Consider the following 12,319-nt stretch of genomic DNA (forward strand, 5'->3'; position numbering starts at 1 on the left):
TGTGCAGTGGGGATGTAATTGGATAGGAAAGTCTATGAAGGTTATATGAGCGGTTCCGGAATTTTATAAGTTTGCCTGAAGAGGTGAGTTTTCAGAGACCATTTGCAAGTTTGGAGACTAGAGGAAAGACTATTGTGTGTGGGAGGGCATTTCATACAGTGGGTGCAGCTCGAAGAAAGTCACATGGCCATGATACAGTACATAAGCAAGTATGTGCTGCCCCATCCAATATGGCAGTGAGGCAGTATGGTCTTGTTTCTCTAACCTGACCATGATACATGTGCAGTACATACGGCCTCATTCGCCTTAATCCACCTGATATCAGCATTGATGCCGCCTTTAATCTACAGTTTACCCGATTAAATCACCCTAATATTTACAAACTGAGGTTTCTCAGCAGAAGTAAGTACATACATTTTACAGGTTCTGTCTTGATCACCACTTCCGTATCCCATATTGTAGATGGATGTGTCCATGGTTACATTTCCGGTTTTATACATTATTGCCAAATACTTTCATTCCTCCTGGTACATATACCCCTCTAATTGTCTTTATTGTTACACCCTGATGAAATCCCTTTGAGATGAAATGCGTTGAAGTGCCATTTGATACCTTCTACTTGGTTCTCCAAAGATACACGGCTGGGTTTTTCCTAGATAAGCTGTTTTGATTTTATTTTGATGTACATATATTTAATCTCTTGTGTGTTTAATAATTAATCCTTTCTATACCAAGTAAACTATTTTGTGGTGAACTCTTGTCATATCACGTGTGACCTTTGGAGAGGGCTATACCTTGTTGTACAGTTTATCACAGATGGCCTCCAATTAGAGATACACATGTACCACTCAAGTATGACAATCACTACATATCAGTCTTCTCGGATATTTCCCTGAATATAAAATCATTCTTTCAGCAATTTTCCTGTCATGGTGATAGTAGAAGAAGGATTGAGGGGAGGGGCGGACTGTCTATAGGCCTTACCAGGACTCTTTCAGTGGCCTAATGAGGACATAAGCATGGCGGCTATGCGCAACTTTCTGATTTGTGTCATTTCTAATGAGTGTCTGAATACTGTAGTACATTTTTGGTACATGATCAAAACCACTTTGGCGCCCTTCAGACTGTGAAGTCCTGGAGTGGTTAATCTCAGTATGTATACAGTACATAAAAGAGGGGGTAAGATATACTGTGTATTGGCGTGTGCAATGTATTTTATCAGGATGTGCACCCAAGGGAAATGTAGAAGCTCTGCTCCAAGCGGCATGTCTAGCTCCTTCCAGGTGATAATGTTGATATTATCTTAAACCATAAAGCTATACCTTTAAACACACCTTTACCATGGAGCTGCTGCGGTCGCTAGCTCGCGCTACGTACTTCGTACGCTATTTGCGCACAGAGTCCCGTACCGTATACGCACTCAGCGTACAAATGCCGCACTGTGGGTACAAAGCACACACAGCGTGCGCACACACAATTAATACACCTTAAAAATAAGAATTTACTTACCGATAATTCTATTTCTCATAGTCCGTAGTGGATGCTGGGGACTCCGTCAGGACCATGGGGAATAGCGGCTCCGCAGGAGACAGGGCACATCTAAAGAAAGCTTTTAGGATCACATGGTGTGTACTGGCTCCTCCCCCTATGACCCTCCTCCAAGCCTCAGTTAGGTACTGTGCCCGGACGAGCGTACACAATAAGGAAGGATCTTGAATCCCGGGTAAGACTCATACCAGCCACACCAATCACACCGTACAACTTGTGATCTGAACCCAGTTAACAGTATGATAACAAACGAAGTAGCCTCTGAAAAGATGGCTCACAACAATAATAATAACCCGATTTTTGTAACAATAACTATGTACAAGTATTGCAGACAATCCGCACTTGGGATGGGCGCCCAGCATCCACTACGGACTATGAGAAATAGAATTATCGGTAAGTAAATTCTTATTTTCTCTAACGTCCTAGTGGATGCTGGGGACTCCGTCAGGACCATGGGGATTATACCAAAGCTCCCAAACGGGCGGGAGAGTGCGGATGACTCTGCAGCACCGAATGAGAGAACTCCAGGTCCTCCTTAGCCAGAGTGTCAAATTTGTAAAATTTTACAAACGTGTTCTCCCCTGACCACGTAGCTGCTCGGCAGAGTTGTAATGCCGAGACCCCTCGGGCAGCCGCCCAAGATGAGCCCACCTTCCTTGTGGAGTGGGCCTTTACAGATTTAGGCTGTGGCAGGCCTGCCACAGAATGTGCAAGTTGGATTGTGCTACAGATCGTCTGCTTAGACGCAGGAGCACCCATCTTGTTGGGTGCATACAATATAAACAACGAGTCAGATTTTCTGACTCCAGCTGTCCTTGAAATATATATTTTTAATGCTCTGACAACGTCCAGTAACTTGGAGTCCTCCAAGTCGCTAGTAGCCGCAGGCACCACAATAGGCTGGTTCAAGTGAAAAGCCGAAACCACCTTAGGGAGAAAATGAGGACGTGTCCGCAGTTCTGCCCTGTCCGAATGGAAAATCAGATATGGGCTTTTGTACGATAAAGCCGCCAACTCTGAAACTCTCCTGGCTGAAGCCAGGGCCAGTAGCATGGTTACTTTCCATGTAAGATACTTCAAATCTACAGATTTGAGAGGCTCAAACCAATGAGATTTGAGAAAATCCAAAACTACGTTTAGATCCCACGGTGCCACTGGGGGCACAATCGGGGGCTGTATATGTAGTACACCCTTGACAAAAGTTTGTACTTCAGGCACTGAAGCCAATTCCTTCTGGAAGAAGATTGATAAGGCCGAAATTTGAACTTTAATAGACCCCAATTTGAGGCCCATAGACAATCCTGCCTGCAGGAAATGTAAGAATCGACCCAATTGAAATTCTTCCGTTGGGGCCTTCTTGGCTTCACACCACGCAACATATTTTCTCCAAATGCGGTGATAATGTTGTGCGGTCACTTCCTTCCTAGCCTTAATCAAGGTAGGAATAACTTCCTCTGGAATGCCCTTTTCTTTTAGAATCCGGCGTTCAACCGCCATGCCGTCAAACGCAGTCGCGGTAAGTCTTGGAACATACAAGGTCCCTGCTGAAGCAGATCCCTTCTTAGAGGTAGAGGCCACGGATCCTCCGTGAGCATCTCTTGAAGTTCCGGATACCAAGTTCTTCTTGGCCAATCCGGAGCCACTAGTATTGTTCTTACTCCCCTTTTCCGAATAATTCTCAGTACCTTTGGTATGAGAGGCAGAGGAGGAAACACATACACTGACTGGTACACCCATGGTGTTACCAGAGCGTCCACAGCTATTGCCTGAGGGTCTCTTGACCTGGCGCAATATCTGTCCAGTTTTTTGTTGAGGCGAGACGCCATCATATCCACCTTTGGTTTTTCCCAACGGTTCACAATCATGTGGAAAACTTCCGGATGAAGTCCCCACTCTCCCGGGTGAAGGTCGTGTCTGCTGAGGAAGTCTGCTTCCCAGTTGTCCACTCCCGGGATGAACACTGCTGACAGTGCTATGACATGATTTTCCGCCCAGCGAAGAATCCTTGCAGCTTCTGTCATTGCTCTTCTGCTTCTCGTGCCGCCTTGTCTGTTTACGTGGGCGACTGCCGTGATGTTGTCCGACTGGATCAACACCGGCTGACCCTGAAGCAGCGGTTTTGCCAAGCTTAGAGCATTGTATATCGCTCTTAGCTCCAGTATATTTATGTGAAGAGACGTCTCCAGGTCTGACCATACACCCTGGAAGTTTCTTCCCTGTGTGACTGCTCCCCAGCCCCGTAGGCTGGCATCCGTAGTCACCAGGACCCAGTCCTGTATGCCGAACCTGCGGCCCTCTAACAGATGGGCACTCTGCAACCACCACAGGAGAGACAACCTTGTTCTTGGTGACAGTGTTATCCGCTGATGCATGTGCAGATGCGATCCGGACCATTTGTCCAGCAGATCCCACTGAAATGTTCGTGCATGGAATCTGCCAAATGGAATTGCTTCGTAAGAAGCCACCATCTTTCCCAGGACTCTTGTGCATTGATGTACTGACACAGTTCCTGGTTTTAGGAGGTTCCTGACCAGTTCGGATAACTCCCTTGCTTTCTCCTCCGGGAGAAACACCTTTCTCTGAACCGTGTCCAGAATCATTCCCAGGAACAGCAGACGTGTTGTCGGGGTCAATTGAGATTTTGGAAGATTCAGAATCCACCCGTGTTGCTGAAGCACTACTTGGGTTAGTGCTACACCGACTTCCAGCTGTTCTCTGGACTTTGCCCTTATCAGGAGATCGTCCAAGTAAGGGATAATTAATACGCCTTTTCTTCGTAGAAGAACCATCATTTCGGTCATTACCTTGGTAAAGACCCGAGGGGCCGTGGACAAACCAAACGGCAGCGTTTGAAACTGATAATGACAGTCTTGTATCACGAACCTGAGATACCCTTGGTGTGAGGGGTAAATTGGGACATGCAGATAAGCATCTTTTATGTCCAGGGACACCATGAAGTCCCCTTCTTCCAGATTCGCTATCACTGCTCTGAGTGACTCCATCTTGAACTTGAATTTCTGTATGTACAGGTTCAAGGATTTCAGATTTAGAATAGGTCTTACCGAACCGTCCGGCTTCGGTACCACAAATAGTGTGGAATAATACCCCTTTCCCTGTTGTAGGAGGGGTACCTTGACTATCACCTGCTGAGAATACAGCTTGTGAATGGCTTCCAATACCGTCGTCCTTTCTGAGGGAGACGTTGGTAAAGCAGACTTTAGGAACCGGCGAGGGGGAGACCTTTCGAACTCCAACATGTAACCCTGAGATACTATCTGCAGGATCCACGGGTCCACCTGTGAGCGAGCCCACTGATTGCTGAAAATCTTTAGTCGACCCCCCACCGCTCCTGAGTCCGCTTGTAAAGCCCCAGCGTCATGCTGATGGCTTTGTAGAACCCGGGGCGGGCTTCTGGTCCTGGGCAGGGGCTGCTTGCTGCCCTCTCTTACCCTTTCCTCTGCCTCGCGGCAGATAAGACTGTCCTTTTGCTCGCTTGTTTTTATAGGAGCGAAAGGACTGCGGCTGAAAAGACGGTGTCTTTTTCTGTTGGGAGGGGGTCTGAGGTAAAAAAAGTGGATTTGCCGGCAGTTGCCGTGGCCACCAGATCCGATAGACCGACCCCAAATAATTCCTCCCCTTTATATGGCAACACTTCCATATGCCTTTTGGAATCCGCATCACCTGACCACTGTCGCGTCCATAAACTTCTTCTGGCAGATATGGACATCGCACTTACTCTTGATGCTAGAGTACAAATATCCCTCTGAGCATCTCGCATATAAAGAAACGCATCCTTTAATTGCTCTAGAGTCAATAAAATACTGTCCCTATCCAGGGTATCAATATTTTCAGTCAGGGAATCCAACCACACTACCCCAGCACTGCACATCCAGGCTGAGGCTATTGCCGGTCGCAGTATAACACCAGTATGAGTGTATATGCTTTTCAGGTTAGTTTCCAGCCTCCTATCCGCTGGATCCTTGAGGGCGGCCGTATCAGGAGACGGCAACGCCACTTGCTTTGATAAACGTGTGAGCGCCTTATCCACCCTAGGGGGTGTTTCCCAGCGCGTCCTAACCTCTGGTGGGAAAGGGTATAATGCCAATAACTTCTTAGAAATTAGCAGTTTTCTATCTGGGTTAACCCACGCTTCATCACACACGTCATTCAATTCCTCTGATTCTGGAAAAGCTACAGGTAGTTTTTTCACCCCCCACATAATACCCCTTTTTGAGGTACCAGCAGTATCAGAGATCTGCAAAGCCTCCTTCATTGCCGTGATCATATAACGTGTGGCCCTGTTGGAAAATACGTTTGTTTCTTCACCGTCGACACTAGATTCATCTGTGTCGGTACCCGTGTCGACTGACTGAGGTAAGGGACGTTTTACAGCCCCTGACGGTGTCTGAGACGCCTGAGCCGGTACTGACTGGTTTTCCGGCCGTCTCATTTCGTCTACTGACTTTTGTAATGTACTAACATTATCACGTAATTCCATAACTAAAGCCATCCATTCCGGTGTCGACTCCCTAGGGGGTGACATCACCATTACCGGCAATTGCTCTGCCTCCACACCAACATCGTCCTCATACATGTCGACACACACGTACCGACACACAGCAGCCACACAGGGAATGCTCTAATCGAAGACAGGACCCCCTTAGCCCTTTGGGGAGACAGAGGGAGAGTTTGCCAGCACACACCAAAAGCGCTATAAATGTATATAAACAACCCTAAAAGGTGTTGTTTTTGTTATAAGCGCTTTTAATATATAAATATCGCCAATTTATGCCCCCCTTCTCTTTGTTACCCTGTTTCTGTAGTGCAGTGCAGGGGAGAGTCCTGGGAGCCTTCCTCACAGCGGAGCTGAGCAGGAAAATGGCGCTGAGTGCTGAGGAGAATAAGCTCCGCCCCTTTTCCGGCGGGCTTTTCTCCCGGGTTTTGAGAAATCTGGCCTGGGTTAAATACATACATATAGCCTTAATGGCTATATGTGATGTATTCTTTGCCACTAAAGGTATTTAATATTGCTGCCCAGGGCGCCCCCAGCAGCACCCTGCACCCTCCGTGACTGGTCAGTGAGAAGTGTGTAGCAACAATGGCGCACAGCTGCCGTGCTGTGCGCTACCTTCATGAAGACTGAAGAGTCTTCTGCCGCCTGTTTCCGGACCTCCGATCTTCAGCATCTGTAAGGGGGGTCGGCGGCGCGGCTCCGGGACGAACCCCAGGTTGACCTGTGTTCCGACTCCCTCTGAAGCTATGTCCAGTAGCCTAAGACTCCAATCCATCCTGCACGCAGGTGAGTTGAAAATCTCTCCCCTAAGTCCCTCGATGCAGTGAGCCTGTTGCCAGCAGGACTCACTGAGATTTAAAACCTAAAAAAACTTTTTCTAAGCAGCTCTTTAGGAGAGCCACCTAGATTGCACCCTGCTCGGATGGGCACAAAAACCTAACTGAGGCTTGGAGGAGGGTCATAGGGGGAGGAGCCAGTACACACCATGTGATCCTAAAAGCTTTCTTTAGATGTGCCCTGTCTCCTGCGGAGCCGCTATTCCCCATGGTCCTGACGGAGTCCCCAGCATCCACTAGGACGTTAGAGAAACCTTATTAATATTACAATGTAATGATATGCTTATACTTTAAACCTTTGGCAGTAAAGTACTGCAACGATGTTATACCTTTAAACCTTAAGTAGCGCTGGCGATACAAAGTATCCGCAGTGCATACACCTTAACAATGCTTATACACCTTAAACAGGTTAATCTACTTTAAAGCCCAGGCAGGAAAGTGAAAACACAACACCATTTGTAGTTGAAACCACAGGGTTCTAAGGCCTCCGTGGATTGATTCCAAAAAGGTAAAAAAATACAAGTTATACACTACAGACTAACAAGTAAATCTAAACAGAATAATGGCTACAGAGAATGTACGTACGTGAGAATATTCGCAAGCGCAACCCGAATTCGGTCCTCCGCTGGTCATACAGATAGCGTTTAGAGTCTTGTGTCCCCAAGCCTGCTGCAAGCTCCCTTTATTCACTTCATCCAAAACAATACAATGGTAACTGTAATCCCTTTGTCTATTCTTCACAGAGATATGTCTCCACATTACAGCAAAGGTCATAGGTGGATTTGAAAAGGTGGGCGATGTCCCTTCCAACTGCTCTTGTGGGTGGTATCCTCCGGATTCCCCCCGCATATGTAATTTACAGTAAATACAGTTAATGTTCATAATCTACTTTTGTACATAACTATACGCAGGAGCAAACGATCTTTCTCTAACTACCACCGGAATGTTACCCTCAAAATACCCTACAGCTGGATACCAAACACCACCTTGTAACCTTGTTCTGTCCCCTCCTATCCTGTAAAGGTGAATCCCTTTGTTCTGTTATCATTTTAAACAGCTATTTCTTTCTGATGTGGTGCAGGGGGCTATGTGTACAATGTGCACTATTTGGGTTAAATATGCTATGTTCTAATAACACGCTACACGCTCACAAACTCCGCCGTAAATACCCATATCATGCGCATGATCGCCGGAGCGATCTTACGCAAATTGCGGATATGTGCACAAACGGAGGACTGGGTGCACGAGCAGCGGGCATGTTCATGGGGTTAGTACATGGGGCATGTATTACAATATTTTTCGACTTTGACAGTCCACCCTTTGGCAGTCAACAATAACTGCCACTATCTAAACTTTAAACGGAAAAATATACAATACAATCTACAAAATAATAAGATTTTACTTACCGATAAATCTATTTCTCGTAGTCCGTAGTGGATGCTGGGGACTCCGTCAGGACCATGGGGATATAGCGGCTCCGCAGGAGACAGGGCACAATAATAAAAGCTTTAGGATCAGGTGGTGTGCACTGGCTCCTCCCCCTATGACCCTCCTCCAAGCCTCAGTTAGGATACTGTGCCCGGACGAGCGTGCATAATAAGGAAGGATATTGAATCCCGGGTAAGACTCATACCAGCCACACCAATCACACCGTACAACCTGTGATCTGAACCCAGTTAACAGTATGATAACAACGAAGGAGCCTCTGAAAAGATGGCTCACAACAAGAATAACCCGATTTTTGTAACAATAACTATGTACAAGTATTGCAGACAATCCGCACTTGGGATGGGCGCCCAGCATCCACTACGGACTACGAGAAATAGATTTATCGGTAAGTAAAATCTTATTTTCTCTGACGTCCTAGTGGATGCTGGGGACTCCGTCAGGACCATGGGGATTATACCAAAGCTCCCAAACGGGCGGGAGAGTGCGGATGACCCTGCAGCACCGAATGAGAGAACTCCATGTCCTCCTCAGCCAGGGTATCAAATTTGTAGAATTTAGCAAACGTGTTTTCCCCTGACCAAGTAACTGCTCGGCAAAGTTGTAAAGCCGAGACCCCTCGGGCAGTCGCCCAAGATGAGCCCCCTTCCTTTTGGAATGGGCTTTTACCGATTTTGGCTGTGGCAGGCCTGCCACAGAATGTGTAAACTGAATTGTATTACAAATCCAGCGAGCAATCGTCTGCTTAGAAGCAGGAGCACCCATCTTGTTGGGTGCATACAGGCTAAACAGCGAGTCAGATTTTCTGACTCCAGCCTTCCTGGAAACATATTTTTCAGGGCCCTGACAACGTCAAGTAACTTGGAGTCCTCCAAGTCCCTAGTACCCGCAGGTACCACAATAGGTTGGTTCATGTGAAAAACAGAAAACACCTTAAGGAGAAATTGAGGACGAGTCCTCAATTCTGCCCTGTCAGAATGAAAAATTAAGCAAGGGCTTTATATATGATAAAGCCGCCAATTCTGACACACGCCTGGCTGAAGCCAGGGCTAATAAAATATCTCACATGGAAGGTGACGATGCTAAGTCCACAGTGGTGAGTGGTTCAAACCAATGTGACTTTAGGAAACTCAAAACAACATTGAGATCCCAAGGTGCCACTGGGGCACAAAAGGAGGCTGTATATGCAGTACCCCTTTTACAAACATCTGAACGTCAGGCACTAAAGCCAGTTCTTTCTGGAAGAAATTCGACAGGGCCGAAATTTGAACCTTAATGGAGCCTAATTTTAGGCCCATAGACAGTCCTGTTTTCAGGAAATGTAGGAAACGACCCAGTTGGAATTCCTCTGTAGGGGCCTTCTTGGCCTCACACCACGCAACATATCTTCGCCAAATGCGGTGAAAATGTTTTGCGTTTACATCCTTCCTGTCTTCGACCAGGGTAGGGATGACTTCATCTGGAATGCCCTTTCAGGATCCGGCGTTCAACCGCCATGCCGTCAAACGCGGTCGCGGTAAGTCTTGGAACAGACAAGGCCCCTGCTGGAGCAGGTCCTTTCTTAAAGGTAGAGGCCACGGGTCTTCCGTGAACATCTCTTGAAGTTTCGGGTACCAAGTCCTTCTTGGCCAATCCGGAACCACGAGTATCATTCTTACTCATCTCCCTCTTATGATTCTCAGTACTTTTTGTATGAGAGGCATAGGAGGGAACACATACTCTGACTGGTACATCCACAGTGTTACCAGAGCGTCCACCGCTATTGCCTGAGGGTCCCTTGACCTGGCGCAATATCTAGTTTTTTGTTCAGGCGGGACGCCATCATGTCCTCCTTTGGTTTTTCACAACGGTTTACAATCATGTGGAAGACTTCCCGATGAAGTCCCCACTCTCCCGGGTGGAGGTCATGCCTGCTGAGGAAGACTGCTTCCCAGTTTTCCACTCCCGGAATGAACACTGCTGAGAGTGTTATCACATGATTTTTCGCCCAGCGAAGAATCCTTGCAGTTTCTGCCATTTCCCTCCTGCTTCTTGTGCCGCCCTGTCTGTTTACGTGGGCGACTGCCGTGATGTTGTCCCACTGGATCAATACCGGCTGACCTTGAAGCAGAGGTCTTGCTAAGCTTAGAGCATTGTAAATTGCCCTTAGCTCCAGTATATTTATGTGGAGAGAAGTCTCCAGACTCGATCACACTCTCTGGAAATTTTTTCCTTGTGTGACTACTCCCCAGCCACTCAGGCTGGCATCCGTGGTCACCAGGACCCAGTCCTGAATGCCGAATCTGCGGCCCTTTCATAGATGAGCACTCTGCAGCCACCGCAGAAGAAACACCCTTGTCCTTGGAGACAGGGTTATCCGCTGATGCATCTGAAGATGCGATCCGGACCATTTTTCCAGCAGATCCCACGTAAAGGTTCTTGCGTGAAATCTACCGAATGGGATCGCTTTGTAAGAAACCACCATTTTTCACAGGATCCTTGTGCAATGATGCACTGATACTTTTCCTGGTTTTAGGAGGTTCCTGACTAGCTCGGATAACTCCCTGGCTTTCTTCTCCGGGAGAAAACATCCTTTTCTGGACTGTGTCCAGAATCATCTCTAGGAACAGTAGACGTGTCGTCGGAAAAAACTGCGATTTTGGAATATTTAGAATCCACTCGTGCTGTCGTAGAACTACTTAAGATAGTGCTACTCCGACCTCCAACTGTTCTCTGGACCTTGCCCTTATCAGGAAAGCGTCCATATTTCTTTTAAGAAGAATCATCATTTCGGCCATTACCTTGGTAAAGACCCGGGGTGCCGTGGACAATCCAAACGGCAGCGTCTGAACTGATAGTGACAGTTCTGTACCACGAACCTGAGGTACCCTTGGTGAGAAGGGCAAATTTGGACATGTAGGTAAGCGTCCCTGATATCCAGTGACACCATATCGTCCCCTTCTTCCTGGTTCGCTATCACTGCTCTGAGTGACTCCATCTTGATTTGAACGCTTGTATGTAAGTGTTCAAATATTTCAGATCTCACCTAGCCGTCTGGCTTCAGTACCACAATATAGTGTGGAATAATACCCCTTCCCTTGTTGTAGAAGGGGTACTTTGATTATCACCTGCTGGGAATACAGCCTGTGAATTGTTCCCAATACTGCCTCCCTGTCGGAGGGAGACGTTGGTAAAGCAGACTTCAGGAACTTGTGAGGGGGAGACGTCTCGAATTTCCAATGTACACCTGGGATACTACGTGTAGGATCCAGGAGTCCACTTGTGAGTGAGCCCACTGCGTGCTGAAACTCTTGAGATGACCCCCTACCGCACCTGAGTCCGCTTGTACGGCCCCAGCGTCATGCTGCGGACTTGGCAGAAGCTGTGGAGGGCTTCTGTTCCTGGGAATGGGCTGCCTGCTGCAGTCTTCTTCCCTTTCCTCTACCCCTGGGCAGATATGACTGGCCCTTTTGCCCGCCTGCCCTTATGGGGACGAAAGGACTGAGACTGAAAAGACTGTGTCCTTTTCTGCTGAGATGTGACTTGGGGTAACAAAAGGTGGATTTTTCAGCTGTTGCCATGGCCACCAGGTCCGATGGACCGCCCCTTTATACGGCAATACTTCCATGTGCCGTCTGGAATCTGCATCACCTGACCACTGTCGTCTGGCAGATATGGACATCACATTTACTCTTGATGCCAGAATGCAAATATCCCTCTGCGCATCTCGCATATATAGAAATGCATCCTTAAAATGCTCTATAGTCAATAAAATCTTGTCCCTGTCAAGGGTATCAATATTTTCAGTCAGGAAATCCGACCAAGCCCCCTCAGCGCTGCACATCCAGGCTGAGGCGATTGCTGGTCGTAGTATAACACCAGTATATGTGTATATACTTTTAGGATATTTTTCAGCTTCCTATCAGCTGGCTCCTTGAGGGCTGCCGTATCTGGAGACGGTAACGCCACTTGTTTTTATAAGCGTGTGAGCGCCTTA

This window comes from Pseudophryne corroboree, chromosome 6, assembly GCF_028390025.1.
Source record: "Pseudophryne corroboree isolate aPseCor3 chromosome 6, aPseCor3.hap2, whole genome shotgun sequence".
NCBI lineage: Eukaryota > Metazoa > Chordata > Amphibia > Anura > Myobatrachidae > Pseudophryne > Pseudophryne corroboree.